Source organism: Marmota flaviventris, chromosome 6 (genome assembly GCF_047511675.1).
Source record: "Marmota flaviventris isolate mMarFla1 chromosome 6, mMarFla1.hap1, whole genome shotgun sequence".
NCBI classification, from domain to species: Eukaryota; Metazoa; Chordata; class Mammalia; order Rodentia; family Sciuridae; genus Marmota; species Marmota flaviventris.
The window spans coordinates 87,237,080-87,257,170 of NC_092503.1; positions in this window are offsets into that span (position 1 = coordinate 87,237,080).

Consider the following 20,091-nt stretch of genomic DNA (forward strand, 5'->3'; position numbering starts at 1 on the left):
TTTTCTATATTTTCATAAGTCAAGTTGATAAATAACAGAATTCTTAGCATTTCATCTACATTTTAAACTTTATTTTATAAATTTTTCACACTGTCTTCTTTTTATATTTTTAATGCTAGCAGAACTTAAGCCTGATTTTTTATTCCTTCATATCATAGGTTTGAGCCTTCTATTTTTTAATCTTCATTTTACTTCCTTTTTGGGGCAGGATTGGAGGGCTAAGTCTACCTTGAGATTTGCAGATATTATTACTTTTTTGAAAAGTCATTCTTTGGCTTTTTTGATTTTATGAGGTAGGATTTGGATTTTATGACAGTAACAGGAAAAGTCCAAGTAACAGTGGCTTAATAAATGTAGAGTTTTCTCTCAATGTCACATAAAAGTTCAGAGAGGGATTCTTGGGTCAGCATGGTGGCTTTTTCATTAAGACCTTAAGGAATCAGACTCTTTCCAGTACATCATTTTATCTTTGTCCTCATAGTCCAAAAGAGAGGAAGAAGAAAGAAAAGGGCAGAGAGCATCCAGGAGCCCTGTTTTAAAAGAAAGATTCTCAAAAGCTGTTCACAGAAACACGTTCATGAAACATGCTCACTTGTTTGTCATTAGCCAGAAACTATTCCTGTAACTGCACATCAGCTGCCTTGCACTTATTATAGTGGGCCACCATATGCCCACCTAAATATCAGGTGTTCTATTAGTATAGACAAAAAAGAGAATAGATATCAGAAGACAACTAATATGCCTTGAAACATTAATATACCTTAATATAAATGAATTTCCAATTCCATTCTTATTTCTAATTCTGTTCTTATTTTCATTATCTTTCCTTCTACAAAAAAGCAATGCTATTCTTTTTCTCACTTGTTTAGTTGTAAAAGTACCTAATTAATATTCAGAATAGGGGGAGATGAGTACAAGATTCTATTTGTATCTTGTATTTAAAGAACATGTGACTTCCAATTTAAGTTCTCTCAATTAGATGTGAAAAAAAAAACAAACAAACAAATAAATGTTAGTTCTCCAACACCCAAATTCATCCTTTTCCCTTCTAGGTATTATAGTATGATAATGTCTTATATGCAGGAAAAAAGACTGGCCATCTTTTTAACTTCAAGAATTTTTATTTTCATCTTCTAAATTTTCTTCGATAAGAATTTGTTGCATTTTAATCAAGAAAAATATTTAACCAAAGACAATGAAAATCAGAGACAATGAAAATCTTCTATAAAATATTAATGATGAGGGGCTGGGGTTATGGCTCAGTGGTAGAGCATTTGCCTCACATGCATGAGGCACTGGGTTAGATCCTCAGCACCACATAAAAATGAATAAAATAAAGATATTGTGTCCACCTACAACTAAAAAGAAATCTTGAAAATATTAAAAATGACTAACTTCTATCCAATAACAAAAGAATAAAGAATAAGCTAGCCAACCAAATAAACTTGAGAACTGTGTAAGAAAAAAAAATTAATTAATCGATAAGTATTAGAAAATTGTCATGAAATAACATTTAAATAAAAATGTATTTAATTCAAAATTCAAAATGTCTTGATATATTAACTAGTAAATAAAATAAAAGCAATACTAGCACAGCTGATTATAAAAGACACCAAAATCATGAGGAATTGTGTAATGTGTCCTTGTTACTTCCTGATTACCTTGAATTATGCCCAATATATCCCGTGGCAAGAGACCAGCTGCAGGGTCATACTGCATTTATTGTTAAGTCCGCAGTCACAGCCAAATCAATATTTCTCAGTCATGTGGCTAACAGAAATGCTGATTAACAGCCAGCCACCTATGTGAATCTCCTTATTAGTGTATTTACTCAGACAGAAAATTAGCAAATCCCATTTACTTTAGTCATTACTCTACACTCATCCAGCACCTAATCAATGGCTATCTCCTTCTCTTCCTATACGAGGTAAAGCATCTCTTAAGTCAGAATTCCATTTCCTAAAGCACTCTGCCTCCTTTGTCATTATTGACCAATTTAAACACTTGGCATCATAATATGCAGAACACTCTGGGAACTGCACACAGAAAGTGCTGAGAATTTATGAACAGATGATGTGTTTTCTGGGGAATATAAATCAAACACCAAATAATTGTTGGAAGAATAAAGAAAGGCAAACCTGGAAATCATAAAATATTTTTATATCTTGGAAAAATTGGAAGAACATTATTAAAAGTAATTTGTGAAAGGAGATATTGTGAAGAAGATATCCTGATTTTATGTAAGACACAGCTTATTAAGAGAAAAACTTCTCAGGACCTTGGACTATGAGGCACTGGGTTTGATCCTCAGCTTTATGCTGCTTTATGCCTTGCCTTCTAAATTTTTATATAGACATACAAACTAGAAAAAAATTATTACCTTCTTGCCAAACTCTTTGCCTCATGACTTCTGCCTAGTGCTGTGCTCTCTCTGTTTTCGGCATCAGCTTCTGCTTCTAATTTCCTCAACTTTTCTCTGTATCTCTTGTTTAAACTTCCTGGGATAATGCAAGGTTCTCTGGGCCTCAGAGCTCCTTGTCCAACCTATTGCTGTACATTCTTTGCATCAGTTTCCACATCCAATTCCACCCTCTGTGGTAAAGGCTGTGGTCATGCAGTAGCAGTCAAGCAACTTATGGTTAAGGGACTCCTCAGGAATGCTTCCCTCATCAGGAAATGAGCATTTTTCCCTGGAAGGATATTATGTATGAACCTGGCAGCCATTTTGAGGTTGGTTTTGCCTACGATAAGTGTGTGACAAAAATAATTGAACAATATTCCATAAAGAACAAATCATTATGTGAGACAAGGTAAATTGAAATGTCACTATCCCTATAAATACATCTTTGTGGACAGACATAATTCATTTGAAATAAAGAGATACCTATTATTCTGGCTTATAGAACATGGGGCCTATGTGCTGAAAAGGGAGATTACTAGTAAATTTTGTTATAGGGTAATATGTGCTTTATTTCTCTCTCCCCACACAGATGATTGATAGATAGATAGATGGATGATAGATGGTAGATAGATTTTTGTTCACTCTCAGAATTTATTAGTAAGTTTGATGACATGAAATGGTTGTTCCTGATATTCATGTTGTTGTTGTTGTTTTTTTTTTTTTTTTTCCCTTCTGCCGTTTTGGATTAGTTTATAGAAGAGAGAGAGCTACTACAGGTTAAATAAGTCAAACTTTTCTTTCAATTGTCCTCTAGACCCAGAAATGGCAAATATATTTCACATGTTAGACAATAACTGATTAGTAATGATTGTCCAATGTTAGAGTCTGTAAACAAGCCAGGATGGCGCCTGGTATTTTGCCAGGGGGAGTGGTTTGTGAAGTAACACCAGCGAGCCATTGATTCCTTATTGGTTGACTGCTGTATCTATTTTATGTTAATTAAGATAAGCTGTGTGGAATGTATAAATACCTCTGTTGTCCTACAATAAACGGCTTCCACTCCTGCTGTATCAACGTACACAAGTTGTTTGTCACCCCCGGTTATTTTGCTGCAGCCGGACTGCGGCAGTCCAAAGTTCTGAATGAAGAATTCTGAGGCCTTATCCAGGCTTGGTAAAGGAAAGGACAATAACCATTCAGCACTCTGTGCTGCAGGAACAGGGCAGTGGCTGCATGTGTTTGACTCAACACCCCTGAGTTAGGTACTTTGGAAGGCAGAGCAGTAAACTAGTCAGAGAACATAAGATTTGGAGCCAGATTTTGTCTGAATCTTGGCTGTGTGACTTTTTAAAATTTATTACATTTAATATATATTTTCTTTATTTCTTTCCTCTGTTCTTCCCTCCTTCCCCCCCCCCCCCCCCCTTTCTCTCTCTCTCTCTTTTTTTCACAGTTCAGGGGCATCCTACCACTGAGCTACATCATTTAATACAGGGTCTTGCTAAATTTTTAGGGTGGGTCTTCAGCTTAGGATCCTCCCACAGCCTCTAGAGCAGCTGTGATTACAGGAGTGTGCCACCAAGGCCTACTGTAATATTTTAAATATAATTTTAAAACTTAATTATTTTTAATATCTAATGAATAGCAACCATGTATCAGTCAATATTTTAGACAATTGTGATAAAATTCTGAGTAAATACTAACATGAACCCTGCCTTATAGATGAGAAAAACATTAATCACTTTTCATAAGAATAAGTATACATTACAATTTTAGGATAACCATTAGGAAGGAGAGGCACCAGATGGCATGGGTTTATATTGACATGATATAGTTATAAACAATAAAACCTTGGGCAAGTTACCTAACTTCCCTGGCCCTCAGTAAAATGGGAGCTAATAATATGTCATAGGGATTGGTAAAACTCAACTGACAATATATACATGTATAATATGTAAAGACAGAAAAAATTATGTTATTATATCAACAAACATAATTTATAGAATGTACATAGTCCATTAAAATATCTTATTCAGCAATCACATATGAAGTGGTTCATTAGTTGCTATGGATATATGCAGACATTTAATTTTTTCTGTTGCCCATTTATATTCTCTTGTATTCCTCACAATCTATGTTAGCAGTGTTAAGTAGATAGAGTTGATATAGCTCAGAAGACACAACACATTCAACAAGGACAATTAGTTATTATCAGCACTAATAATCCCAAAGAATAACTGAGTAGAAAGAATTAGCAAGAAAGTGTTGCAATATTATGACCTAGTCAAAGGTATCAGGAAAGATGCTTGACACACTCAGTCCATTTCTCTTGGAAGATAAAGGCTTTGTTCAACCCTGTAATTATAATGGCATGATTGAACCATACCAGTAGGGAAAAGAGTGAATCAAGACAGGACATCTGATGATCAGAACTTGTCCATAGAGCACAATGGCAATTACTGCCAGAGAAGTTAAAGGCCAGGTAAGTGGAGGCTCCTCAAATCCCTGCAGAGCCTCAACATGTGAGCACAGACTTCAGAGACAGACCAGAGGTTCAGATCCCAACTTTGCTAGGTAGTTATGTAACCTAGGCATAGTTATTCATCTCTGCCTGTATCAGTTTTCTCTTATTAAATTGGGAAAGCTGGGAAACATAATAGTATTTGCCTTATAGAGTTAAATGAAATAATATAAGAACTTCCAAGAACAGTGCTTGGAACATAGAAAATGCTGTCAGTGCAAACATTAACTATTGTTATTAATGATATAATTATTATTATTAATAATAATACATAGCACTAACAGCATAGCATTATAGACTCTGTTGTGCCATAATGGGAATAAAGGGGTTTTTCAGTGAGAAATCTAATCTGATTCTACCTGTGAATTCTAGAAAGTTATTAAAATTAAAAAGTTTTCAGCCACAAGTAACAGCATAACTGAGTAATCATGGCTTGATGAAGGCAATTAACTATATATAAAATAAGATTACTAGCAAGAGGTGATAGACTTGGAGCTCAACAAAATATTAGACACCAGGCTCTTACTATGCTTGGTCCTCTACCATTCTTGGCTTATGGCCTTTTTTTTCATTATGATCACAATAACATAGCTATAGCCACAAGCATGATACCTGGCAAAGGACTGTGAGATTTTCTTTGCTGAGAGATAAGCAGTTTGCCATTCCATAAAATATTAGAATTCTGTTAAAAGGGTCGAAGGGGGTGTGGGTTATTGGCAGGTAGCTAACAATGTCTAAGAGAATCTTCATGATTTAAAAATGTTCTGAGTTGTATGTTTGAAGGCAAATGAAATAGTTACCTGTAGCAGGTTGAAAGTATATGTAATATTTAGATACAAAGATCATAAGGGATGTGGATGAAAAAAGAAGAGCTGTCAGTGCTTTGGGCAAGGTTTTCACAGTGAATTTTAAGTGTAATTGTGTGCATAAAACATAAATTTATTTTCAGAAATGCAAATGAAGCACCTGGGATAACTGAAAATAATATAACCGAGTTTCTTATATTATCACTCCCAGTCATATATATTATCTGAGTTATCAAAAATGTTTTGGAACTGATTTTTAAACTCAAATTTTCCCTAAATCCTCCTTTAAAAAACGGTTTGATTACCTCTTTTTACATCAAAACTCTGAAGAAGTTGACTCCACTCTGTCTCCACTGTAGCAATGTTGTCCCTGAACACTCTCCAGTTGGGCTCCATCACCATGGCTCTACCTAATTTCTTGTAAGAGATCATGTCACCTCTACACTGCCAAATGCAATAGTGACTGACACAAGTCATCCTGTTTGCCTTGAAACACTTCCTCACCTCCCTAACACTGGCTATTTCTGCTTGTCCTCCTTTACTGAATCCTCCTTAGTGTTACAACTTTGAATGTTGGAGAACCTTAGGATCCTGGAAGGTTCAGCCCTTTGGACATCTTCTATTCTTTAATACACATATCCTCTAGATGACAAATCCAGTCCTTTGCTTTAAATACCATCTTCATGCCAAACACTCCCCAGACTCAATCTGCACTTAAAATCTTTCACTAGAATCCTGTATGCCCAAAATGCATTTCAAATTCAGCATACCCCAAATTATATTCTGACCTCCATGTTAGGACTTAGATATGAGGTGACTCCCGAAAGCTCTTGTGTGAGATAATGTAAGAGGGTCCAGAGGTGAAATAATTAGATTTGATTATAAGAATTGTGACTGAGTCAATGGATTAATCCACTGATATGAATTAACAGAGTGGTAATTGTAAGCAGGTAGGATGTGGCTGGAGGAAGTAGGTCATTGAGGATATGTCTTTAGGGTTTATGTTTTGACCCTTATGAGTGGAGCTGTCTGCTTCCTGGCTGTTCTGTCCTGAGTTGCTTTCCTCCTTCATACCCTTCTCCCATGATATAGAACCGTGGACTCAGCCCTACCATGGATTGAGTCTCTAAAACCATAAGCCAAAATAAACTATTCCTTCTCTAAGTTGGTCTTGTCAGGCTTTTGTTTACAGCAACACTGAGCTGACTAAAATAATCCCCTTCACCACCACCACCCAAACTTCCTATTTACATGGGTACTGCCAAGTTCAGTATTTATTCACACAGTTGCTCAGGCCATGTTGAAATCATCCTTAATTCACTCCTCTCTATCCCACCACTGTGCTCCAAACCACCTCAATCTAGCACCTGTATTACTAGAACTATCTCCCTACTTCCACCTTTGCCCCTTACAGTCTGTTTTCCATATAAGAGGCCAAATAATCTTTCTAAGAGATGTCAGATCATATCACTTTCTGCTCTAAACATTCTGATAGTTTCTGATCTCCTTTCAGGTAACTCCTGGCCACTTCTTAGCCAGAGCCCTACTGGATGCAGCCCTCCAGGTATTCTCCCACCCCCTCGTCTCCTGCCTTGCCTACTGCATCCCAGTTACTCTAGTGCCTCGACTTTATGATTATTTCAAGCAGGTTCCTGTTACCTCTGGATGGAATGTTCTCCCAGATAACTATATAGCCATTTCTCTTTCATGCTTCTTTTCCAATACCTCCCATCAAAGAGGTCTTACTTAACTGCCTAAAATATTGTTTCTTGCCCTATTCCTTTCTATCCTGCTTAACTCTTCTCCATAGCCCTTAAAAATAAATTGATATGTGTATTTGATTATTGTCTGTGTCCTTCCAATGAAATGTTTGCAACAGAAGATAAGGGACATATGCCTGTATTGTTCGCTGCTGTCCCAAGACAAGGAACAGTGCCTGCCTATTAGTAAGTGTTTAGTTCATTCATTATGGACTGAAGGTCAGGGAATCATTGAATGGCTATTTGCTGAGCTGGCACTTTATTTTTTTCCCTAATTTAATATAAGCTTTATAATTTTTGAGATTATTTTCACTATTACTAAATTAATATTTTCAATAGATTCCTTTTTTCAATTAGGTTATGGGAGAAAAGATTTGTTTTATCATATATATATATATATATATATATATATATATATATAAAATGTTGTAAATTTTCTTACTCTTTTATATTGTATTTTTACCAATTTTATGTTTTATAAATTAATGTCTTTTATAAACTGAACTGTTGACATGCTTTATTTATGTAAAACAGCATATTGAATTCACAGTTATTTGACTTAGGTCATCTTTGCAATTTAGGGCCATTTTCCTGTAGCCCAGTAATTTCACAATCTAATTGAAAATATTTCAAGATCAAATACTGTATTTTTTTCTGAATATATATAATAACATCATGAAAACACAAGGTACTTCATATTTCTGTTAGGTTTGATACTATTGTATAATTTGCTCTATGTGAAATATTTTGATGAACTTGTTTTAGCACATTCTCCTTAAGATTGTGGCTCTTATACAAATATTAACAGTTTCAAAACATATATACAGGGATTGGGGATATAGCTAAATTGGTAAAGTGTTTGACTTGCAAGCATAAAACCCTGGGTTCTAATCCCCCAGCACCACCATTTAAAAAAAGTATATGAACATTTTTTAAAAATATTTATTTTTTTAGTTTTCGGCAACATCTTTATTTTATTTGTATGTGGTGCTGAGGATCGAATCCAGAGCCGCGCATGCCAGATGAGCAGGATACCACTTGAGCCACATCCCCAGCCCATGAACATTTTTTTAAACAGTAATGTCTAAATATATTCTTCATTAAGAGATCTCTTTAAAAAATAATGGAAAAATAATTGCAGACAAAGCTTTTGTTTTCTGGCTATTCATAGTTTCTCACACATACTAATAAAAGTCATCTAAATTAATCAAAGGAAGAACAATTTTAAAGTAGATGTTTTTTATATCCTCCCCACCCCTATCACCTCCCTTTGAACTCCTATTTCTGGCTTGAGCCTGCTTTCCAATCAGAACCTTCTCTTCAATCATAACTGGATGAATTTCGATAATTCAGCAAAAATGTCTGCATTTCCATTTATGGAGCATCTTCTTCATGTGCTGGGCACCTTTCTCTCATTTTCACTTAGTCCCATTCCTCTCCTGTTTCTCTTTTCATCCAGCGGCTTCCACATCCATGCCATTGCCCTGGACTTCCTGATCATATTTCATACTGTCTGTCTTCCTTCACCTCTCATTACTGCTTAGAAATAACATAATAATGATGTTTTCTTTTCTCAGACTCTGACCTTTGTTATTCTTTCCATTTTATTCTAAGGTGATTTCATCTAATCACACTTAAACTATCGTCTGCATAGTAAATGATCACAACAATTCAGATCCCGATAGCTGATTTCATCTCAGTGACTAATGAAATGACAAACGTGAATTCACATCACTGAAAAAAATTAAGGAAATCATTTGTCTTCTAAAATCTTCTCCACTTTCACTTTTCTGGTTTGCATTACCCATTACTTTCTTCTATACTTCTCTAACTTACAAGTCTGATATACTTTCCCTTTGTCTTCAAAATTATCAGCTTATAAGTAGGAATTATGAACAACTGTTTATAAATAACAGGTTTCTTTCAAATTGGTTAATTTTTAATTATAAATTATACTGTTGAGTTCAAATTAAAATATAAAATTATTTCAAACACCATAACTGTAAATTAAACAACAAAATACAGGAGGGAAATATCAGTCTTAAAGTACTACATGATCAAAGTAGATTAGATGAAATAAAAATTTTAAAATCTTATTGATTCTTTTTCCCCTTAGCTCTAAAATCTACACTTTCTTTTTATCTTGTTAACTGAAACATGTTTTCATACAAAATTTCATAATTACCTACTACCCACAGGGTTTAAAGCTTGCTCACTAATCCCTCTCTAAAGTATAGTGTTTAGAATTTGAAATCCATATTTACATCCTTAAAAATTTTGAACTTCATAATAGCACTGAGAGGTAAACATCATCATTCCTGATATGTAGATGCATACATGGATAGTCAGAAAGGTTTTTGTTTACAGTCAAGTGACTCAGAAGGGGCAGCAGAACTCGGACACAGGTGTTTCACCCCCTGGACAATTGCTACCTTTGATTAACCTCACAGATGTTTCTAGAGTAGAGCATTCATAAACATAAGGACAAAGACATTCTCTCAGTCATTCAAGGATTAAGTGTTCTAAAGTGACATTGGAAATAAACATGTGATGTATTTTGTTTCTTTCAATACGTGTGTGAATATATATTTGCTTTGTGGGAAGGGATTTAAATTGACCTATTCTTAGGCTTATCTTCACACTTTTGGAGACAAATGTTGGGGAAGATTTAGTTATCCCAATGTGTTTTGTTTGTTTGTTTTGTTTCTTTTTAAAAATTTGTTATTTTTAGATGTACATGACAGTAGAATGTATTTTTACATATTACACATACATGGAGTATAACTTATTCTAATTAGGATCCCATTCTTGTGTTTGTGTATGATGTGGAATTTCACTGCTCATGTATTCATATATGAACATATGAACATAGGATTCATTCTATTGTCTCTCCTATTCCCATCCCCTATCCCTTCCCTTCATTCCCCTTTGTCTAGTCCAATGAATTCTCTTCTTCCCTCCCAGTGTTTTGAGTATAATTCTTATTTCCCTTAGGTACCAGGTTAAACTGTATAAATCTAATATAGAATTGAAGCTGAAGTACCTTGGGTTTGTCATTTACCTTCCTGGAACCCAACTTACTCATCTCATAAAATGAGGAAGACAAACTTATTCATAATAATAATATAATGGTTATAAAAACTGTAATGAAAGAAGTACAAGCACAATGCTAAATTTTTATGTTAATTTTCACATTCAACATTCACAAAAACCCTTTGGAGAGGAGACTCTTAATACCTGTGTTTTAAACTAAGGAAACTGAACTTCTCAAGGTGACACAGCTGGTGAAGGACAAAGGGGGATTAAGGCCTTGGGTGATCTCTCCTATTACAAAGTCTGTAAGTGCCAGAAGGTGAGGTCCATAGCTGTTCCACCAGTTCCATGATATTTAATGTCCCTACAGCAAGCATGTTTCATTATTCGTTTCTATTAAACAGACATGAAAATATTTGCTGTTTTTTTCATTACTTATTGAAACATTCAGAACTTGTTTTCTTAATTATGAAATCAATATTTGTTGTTTAAGTTAAAGAACTAGGCAAGGGACCAATAAGTGGGAAGTCATTGGAAGTTCTTAAATTGATGTTGGATGTTGCTAAATTAAGAAATCTCATCATTCAAGAGACCTTTGTTAATAAAATTTCAATTAAAGCAAAATCATTAACTGCAACAAGAAAAAATATACTCCCAACAGCATTTTTCTCACAAGGAACATTTATATTTCAATAGCACTTCACTTATAGATGTTTATAATACATGCAATTGGAAGTTCCAGCTTTCTTTCAACACATATTGAAAAAAATATATTTATCATTATTTTAAATTAAAGAATATTAATATATTAACATTTTAATCATAAAGATATCACAAGTCAATAAACCATATAAAACATTTTCAATATGTCTTTTTAATTGAAAGAAAATTTTGTTTACTTAAATATTTGGGATTTTTTTTTTTCTTGCTGGTACTGACACAAGGATAGTAATAACTAAAGTTAATATCTCATTAGTTCTTTTTTTCCTAAAAAACTAAAAATGAGATTCAGATGGCCACTAATTCTAGCTTTAACTCCGATTTCAATTATTATTCTAAATGTTATCTTTATTTTCATACTCTGTGATTTACTGGCTATTAAAATTCTGCTATTAAATAGGATAGAAAAATACATTCAAGGAAATTATTCTATCTGGATAGACTATTTAATTTTTTGCTTTAAAATTTGACTGCGTTTGAGAGACAAGGGAGATAGTTAGAAAATAAAAAGAAATCTAAATTGATACAAATCAGAATTTGAGTTTAGGAGATTCTATTAGTATGTTACAGTATAAAAGAATCAGAAAATTCTAAGAGTTTCAGTTTATAATCAAGAAAATACAAAATAGTGAAAATATTGATCAAATCTACCAGTTAATAGAGTTTATATTTGTTTTTATACACAGCGATTTTTTAAGAACTTCTGTTATATAGATACTTAAGGATAATCTCCAATTATAAATAGAAAATAATGTATTTTACGAAATACGAATTGGTCTAAATATGTGTGTGTGTGTGTGTGTGTGTGTGTGTGTATATATATATATGTATATCTCCTCATCACACCCTACATCCTTCCAAAATGCTTCTAGTACCAGCAGGTAAAAAAAGTAACATAGGGTTGGGGTTGTGGCTCAGCAGTAGAGTACTTGCTTAGCACATGTGAGACCCTCAGTTAGATCCTCAGCACCACATAAAAATAACTAAACTAGAACTAAAAAATAAATATTTTTCTAAAAAAGAAAATAACATAGTTGCTTATAACCAATGTTTCTCTTATCTAAGAGATTCTTTCGTTTTTGTTGTTCATACAGAACAGTAGGGTATGTTTTGGCATATCTATACAAACATGGAGTACATCTTATTCTAATTAGGTCTCAGTCTTGTGGATGTACATGATGTGGAGATTCACTGTGGTGTATTCATATATGAACATAGGAAATTTATGTCAGAATCATTCCACTGTCTTTCCTATTCCTGTCCTCCTTTCCTTCTCGTCATTCCTTTTTGTCTAATCTACTGAACTTCTATTCCCCCACCCTTTGTTGTGTGTTAGCATCTGCATTGCGGAGATGTTAACCTTTAGTTTTTAGAGGGTTTGCATAAAGATTTTTGAAAGGTATCTTTCCAAGTGTCTGGATTTTCAACAGCTTCCTGTTACAGCTAACAGAACATTAGGTTCTCAAGTTGTTGTTGAACCACTAAGTCCTGACTCCGCATCTGCATCTGATTTTCATCCTTTTGAAAAAGTTTTAGCCCACATACAAGTTTCAGAGATCTCTGGCTCTTTTTATATAAGGCTCAAACTAGGTATGAATCTAAGAAAGGTCTTTACCTTTGCTCCTGAGGGCTTCTGTAATTACTTTTTCCTCCTTGTCTGGATCCCAAAGTCCTTCAAATCGGAGTCAGGTCTTCAGAGTTTCTCTGACACACCTCTGAGCCTTAGGAACTGAACTGAAAGGATAGTTCTTAGGAAAAGATCCATGTGAAAACAAAATACTGAAAGGAAATATGTGCTTCCTCTCTCAAAAGGAAAGATGCCCAAGAAATTCAGAGGCTTGGGGCAGTGGCATTTCTAAGCAGCAGCCTCTGGTAGAAGCAGTGTGTGTCATAGAGCTGGCTGGACACCACCCATGGCAGCTGCCCTAGTTGAGAAATCCACTATTGAGAATGAGAGGGGGCAGATAACTGTGTGAGACGAGGGGTATGTTAATATGCTCCACTGTAGTACCATTTTTAGTATTTATAACTATCTCAAAAGAGTGTGTTGTATGCCTTAAATATATACAATGAAATTTATTTTTTGAAAACAGGAAAAGTTTATAGTGGGAAACATGAAACTATGTGGATATGAACATGAAACTATGTGGATATATATACATATTTAGACCAATATTGATCTAAATATGTATATATATCCACATAGTCTGTCAGTCTATTACTCATGGGAAGCATGAATAACAGACTGACAGACTATCAAAGCCTGAGGTAGAAGAAGAGACAAAAGTCTCAGGGACAAGAACTCAGAACAGTTTATATATATATATATATATATATATATATATATATATATATATATATATATATAATATAGTATATATATTAGTTGTAACTTTATCTTATTTATTTATTTATTTATTTTTATGTGGTGCTAAGTAAATAACTTCCTTTTTCTTTCAGTCGTAGACAGACACAATGACTTTATTTTATTTACTTTTTGTGGTGCTGAGGATCAAACCCAGTGCCTCAGACATGCAAGGTAAATGCTCTACCAACTGAGCTACAGCCCCAGCCCCTTCCTTAAGTTTTGCTGAAGGACTTTCTTAGTCTTCTTTTTCAACTTTTTGATATAACCTCAATTCTACTTTCTACAAATTTAAGTTTTAATAGAAAGTAAGTGTGGATTCCAAATGAAAAGGTGTTTCTACATATGGGAAAAAAAAAGTGAATTTTGTCCTTGAAATATTACGTTCTGTTTAGTATAATCAAAAACTGAATAAAACCTTCTTTTGAAAGGAAACCACAGTAACCATCTTTTTTTTTTCCTTCACAAAAGGAATTTCAGTCCATCAGTCTTGATTCATTAAAACAGATTGAAAATGTATCTACTTTGTCTCCATTGACCTTCATCTTTAAATGAGACTTTGTAAGCTCTTAGACTAAATTTCCCCTGGGATTTTGGCGTCAGTTGTAATTTCTAGGAATTAATAAAAAGAAAAAAGACAAATACTTTGAAAGAATCAGAAACAGAAAACTGAGAAAGCACTAATTCCTCTTCTTTCAGTATGCTATTGTATAATCGAATGAGCACTAAATGAGAACCAGAATTTAGGTAAAAGTCCTAGGTCTGCAACTTTCCAGCTGTTTGACTCCAGGCAAGACACTTGAGTTCTCTGAACCTCAAGCTTCCTTATCTGGGGAAGGAAGATAATGATGCTTGCCAAATCAAAAAGTAAATAACACACAAGTGGTTGATAAACATATAAAATGTTCAACTTAACTAATTGTCTATTGAATTTGCAATGATCTCTCCAACTTCTTTGCGGAATGAGATGTCTGATCATTCACACTTTGTTGGAAGCAAAATATCCGTTTGTTCCAGAAACTGTGGAAATGCTCATGAAATTTGACTCTGCAAATCTTTTTCTAGAAATCTTATGGAAATCATTTGAGGATCAAAAATAGTTACATAAAATTATTTGTAACTAAAAAATTTTGAATCTTCCCAAATATTTGAGGAAAATAAAAAATAAAATAAAATCTACCATAAAGGACAAAGAATACAATTTACAGCAAGTATATTAATAAGTGCACCTGTGTGGCTTAGGAATTAGTTTTTACCCATCTCTTAGCCTCAACAGCTGCCAAATATGAAATGAGCTTACATTTCATTGTGAGCTCCAATTATCCAGTCCCCGCCATATATTGTCAAAAGCTCATTTCACTCAGAGCTGCTAACAGTCACTGTGTTCTTGGAGTTTCTGAGGTGACGAGCTCACCATGCTCCAGGTGTGGCCCTCAGCTTCTTTCACAGCTCTCTCCACAGGAATTCTGCTCCTTGGCTTCAGATGGCCCTCTACCCAAGCAACCTGCCTCCTTTCCACCCCCAGCTCAATGATAAAACCAGGGGCATTTCTTAAGGTTTCTGGGAGCCTGGTGACAAGGAAAGTACAGCACAGAAGGCAGTTCATTACTGCAGCTACAAGAGGTGGACTGCTGAGTGCCCCAGCCCAGCCTTAAAGACCCCAGGCCCCCAGAAGGCTCACACATGCTGGAAAACACTCAACAGTTGCCATCAGGGCTCTCCATGCCTCAGAAATAAGATGTGACCCAACCAACACCTGCATGCTCACATCCCACAAGACAAGACACTGTTCTTTATGCCCTAGGCTGACTGGGAGAAAACTCACTGCTGTTTTGAAAATCTTAGCCCCACAAATGAGGTCTTCCTGACTCCCAGCTAAGACAAGAGCTGGCAGCTCACTTCACAAAGCTTGGGTTAGTCAATCTTAACACCAAATAGCCAGTCTATGTGAAGCTGAGCAAGATCATTCCAGTATCTCACTTGGATTGGCAGAAGATTAGGTTAGACTTATCTCTCCTACCATAGTCTAAACCTTGATTTTTGATGAGAAGATTCTTAGACAAAGGACGAAAGGAGGAAAACCAGGCTAACTGGCTAGATCTGGCCTGCTGCCTTTTTATAAAATTTTATTGGGACATAACCATGCTCTACCTCATTTACATATTCTGTATGGCTGCTTTTGTGTAGCAATGTTAGTGCTGAATAGTTGCAGCAGAGACCACATGACTTAAAATTTTTACTATATAGTTCTTTGAAGAAAATGTTTGTCAACCCCTGACCCAAGGTGAGAAAATGTAGTTCAAGTTTAGGAGTTAGAAAGCTAGACCCCTGATGAATAAACCCAGGCAACTTAACTGAATTTGCACTGTAGAATCATAGAGCCAATTAAAGAGAATCAAGAAAGAGAGCCAGTTTAAAAAAAAAAAAAGATGAAGTAGGAGATTGAGCAGTTCTCGCAGTAAACATGGAACTGACTGCATGGGGTCAGATGTGGGGCTGACAGAGCAGACCAAGCTTCACTGTGAAAGGTGATGGCATCCTATTCTGCTACACAGGGTGAAAGTAGGACTGTTGTAGTGCAACTAAAACAAAGTTATTTGGAGGCTGGGGGCAATCTGGAGGGGGATCAAGTGTCCTAGATTCAGAATGTTTCTCTGACATGTGCATCTGGCTTCCACAATGGACCTAGTTCAGAGAAGCCAACAGAGGGGGTTTAATATTCCCCTGTCCATGAATTGGTATGGCCTCAGGGCAGAAGCTCCAAAGTCATATCTTACTAGGTGAACCACTAGACACAAACTGGGGGTGCACAAAGTATTCCTTTCTCTATTTTTCAGAAATGAATTTAATCTGTGCTTTGACACCTCCCTCTGCCTTCTTGATGATGTTGTCTCTGCATCCATTCAGAGAATCAAATTTGTGCATCAACGCAATATACTGTGAAGGGAATGCAAGGGGCCTGAACCTCCAACTGCTGTTTCACACAGTCACAGAGTCCTCTGTTACCTCTCTCTACAAGTTTCCTATCAAGAATAAAAGACTCATTCTGTTTCTCCACCACTTTGGAGAGCTAGCAACTTTATTCAGCTCTCTGGGGTCTTATATTCCTAGACACATCCTGGAAACTGTTTCTTGGAACTTGCCATCTTTCCCAGAATTACTAAGAAATTAACCAAGAAAAAGAGGCCACAAGTTTCTCTTCTTGCAGACCCCACCAACCTGTGAGGGATTCCATCCCTATACACACTCCTAAGAAGGAGGGAACAAGGCCCTCTGTTCTCAGGCAGCCTCCTGCCATCTCAGAACCCATAGTTTTCTACCCAAGTGATTCCTTATGTCAATCAAAGAAATATTGTTCTATTTTATTTTTCTAAAAATTAGGAGTAGAAAGATCAGGATCAGCTAGTGCTTTTCTCTGAAGTCTTTTGTTGGCTACCCTTACTATCTTCTATTATTTGCAAGGCCTGAGCTCTGGAAACTTAAAAGCCAGAAATAGCTCCTCCTCTGCTGTTCTTTTGCTAATACATCATTTCCCTAAAGCAAAGAGTCTAGAATAACCTCTAAATTTGAATTAGAGAGAGAGGAACAAAGGGGAACAGGAAATGCCAGGGGGAAATCTGTTAAAATTTGGTTAATATTTCAAAAACATAATCCCACTGAAACCAATTACTCTAGTTTTTGTTCTCTAAGCAACAGAATATGGCATAGATTGTGTCTTTTACTACTTGCTTATCACCCACATAAAACAACCTCTGCCCCACCTCCCCCCACAAATATGCATAGAGTTAGAATGCTAGTGGCTTGCAGGAAAATATTTGTAATACACATAAAAGATCAAAGTTAGTATCTATTTATCACTGAAATATATATATATATATATATATATATATATATATATATATATATATATATATATAACAGTCAATAAGGATAAAATCTTCTGAAGATATTAATAGGAACACAGCTCCTAAGGCCCCACCCTAGTATACTGACACAGAATTTCATAGGAGAAACTTGGAAATCTTTATTTTCAGTTAAGCACACTCAAGTGTTTCCAGAGCCTCCTACTAAAGTTTGGGTCTCATTGATATTATGGAATTTATACTTTCTCAGAGAGATTAGAGTCTGACTGAATCAGTATGATAAATGATCCTAGACAGGAAGCTAAACTTTACATTTTCTAAAGTAGGAATCAAAATACTGATAAAAAGCAAAAGTTTCCAGCACACAGACACAGTAATAAACTATATATCTGGAGATGGCATCCTACTGAGGAGGAGACAAATCCTTCTCGACATTATCCTGCACCATTTTTTCCAGTGTATGCCCTGGGCCAGGTGTCCTCTAACCTAGTTATATTACATTTCCTGAACCTTTTATAAATAAAAATTTTTACTGCTACTATTCAATTTCACATATTTACGTTTCCACACATTCTCTTTGTCTAAGATTTCTTCTGTCTCACCTTATGAAGGAGAGATAATTAGCACTGGTTTTCAGGTCTTTGGGATTGCATGCATTGCCTTGATTAATTTATAAAATTCAACCGATAGCACGGAAACTATCCTAGTTGTCTAAATAAGCATATGCTTCATATGTGACTTAAATATGTGCTCAGTAGTCCTGTTATTAGTTAATATTTAGGTGCATGAAAAGCAAGTGACATAATGATGATATTCCACAAATAAATGTGGTCAAACATAACCCAAATATGTGTTATATGTTAAAATACATTCTACTTCCCTATATAAAAATACGAACAAATAAAAAAAGAAACTTTATAAAAGCTTGCTCTGTATTGGCAATTGCATTTACATTTATTAACCAAACGTGAATAAGATACGCCATGAAGGAAAAGAAAATAAGAAACAGTTCTAGCATCACAAGAATATTCCATTTAGAATACTGCTGTCATCTCTTGGCAGAAATAGCCTGTTGGCTTCATTTTGAAGCAGATTGCTTTGATAGCCCCCCTATTTCAAAATTTGGGTGCCAAGCTCTGTAACTACTGTATTAATGCCAATATTTGTTAACTTACTAGAAAAAAAATCACATTCTAGCATACCATTTCTGTGTTTTTAGAAAAGCTCCTGTCCCTCAATCGTAATTGGAAAGCCTTTCTCAAACTTTGTAGGAAAGTTCTAGTTTGAAATATAATAGAGAAAGCACGTATACTATTTGATATCTTTCCTAACCGGCTGTGCATTCAAATAATATTCATACTTTGTAATATTTGAATAACACTTTAAAAGATTATGCTGCATCACAGTCATCAGTTTACTTGTCAATAAACTCCTCAATAGTGAGCTGCTTGTGGAAGCCATTTCTGGCACAATGGCACCTAGCACTGAGCATGTTTCATAAATGTTAGCTGAGTAAATCAGTAATTCCAAAACCATGGGATAGGAAAAAAAAAAAAAAAAACATGTTTGTATATTTATGTCTTGTCAGGCTGTGTAAAAGTGATAGAAAAAATGTTGTATTCAATGTGTAAATGGACAATGTCAATGCTGTATGTTAATTCTTTTCAGATCCAGAATTTAATCAACTTTTCAGGACAATATCCATAGCGTGGATAGTCACTAACATTACCAGTTGGTTTGCTTTTCCATTTTTACATAGTGAAGGTGTTCTTTGTAAAGTCTTTCAGATACATCCCTCATGTGGCTGGCTCAGGTGCTATCTCTATTGAAAACAACATTAGCCCCTTTTTATTTACCATAAAGAATCCTCTCTCATCAAAAGCAACAGCAAGAAATGCAAATACCTTCTGAATATTTTTTAAATATATTTTACTATTTCAAGGGAGAAGGGTTAGATGTACACCCCACAATAATCAGCTGGTTAGTATCACATTCCGTATCTCTTCTCCAAATCCCTCTCTGCCACAGGATTATACAGTGATAATTATATTATCACTTTGCTTAACCAGCTCCTTGGCTTTCCCTTCCATCAACTGGTATCTTCCTGAGGTTTTGTACAGAAATTTTCCCTGATACAAATACAGCCCTAGGTCCAGTCATCACTTGGCCAGCCTCTTTCAAACCAGACCCAGTGGACAGATCATCTTTTAAGTAATTAAAAATTCTGTCACATCATTATGTTTAAAATCTTTCATGAAGGAGCAATTAGTCCAAAGAAAGTTGGTGGTAAATAGAAAGTCTTTCATTCCATAAGTCTTCAAAAATTCTAAATATTAAAAAAGTGATTAACACCTGTTACTTAATTTTTTTTGTAATTCTGATACTCCTATTATCTCTTTCCCAAATTAATAGGACTCTTGAAGATCTCTTTTTTAAATAAATTATAGAACAGATAGTATCAAAAGAAGGTGTGAGATGTTTATCATTTAATTTATTCAATTCAAACGTGTTCTTGAATGCAGTATTTGGTGCAAATCAATGGGATCCAGTGCTCATAGACAGTCATATTGAGAATATGCATATATTATTATCCTTTGTGTTTTCTCTTTATTTAAAAATTTT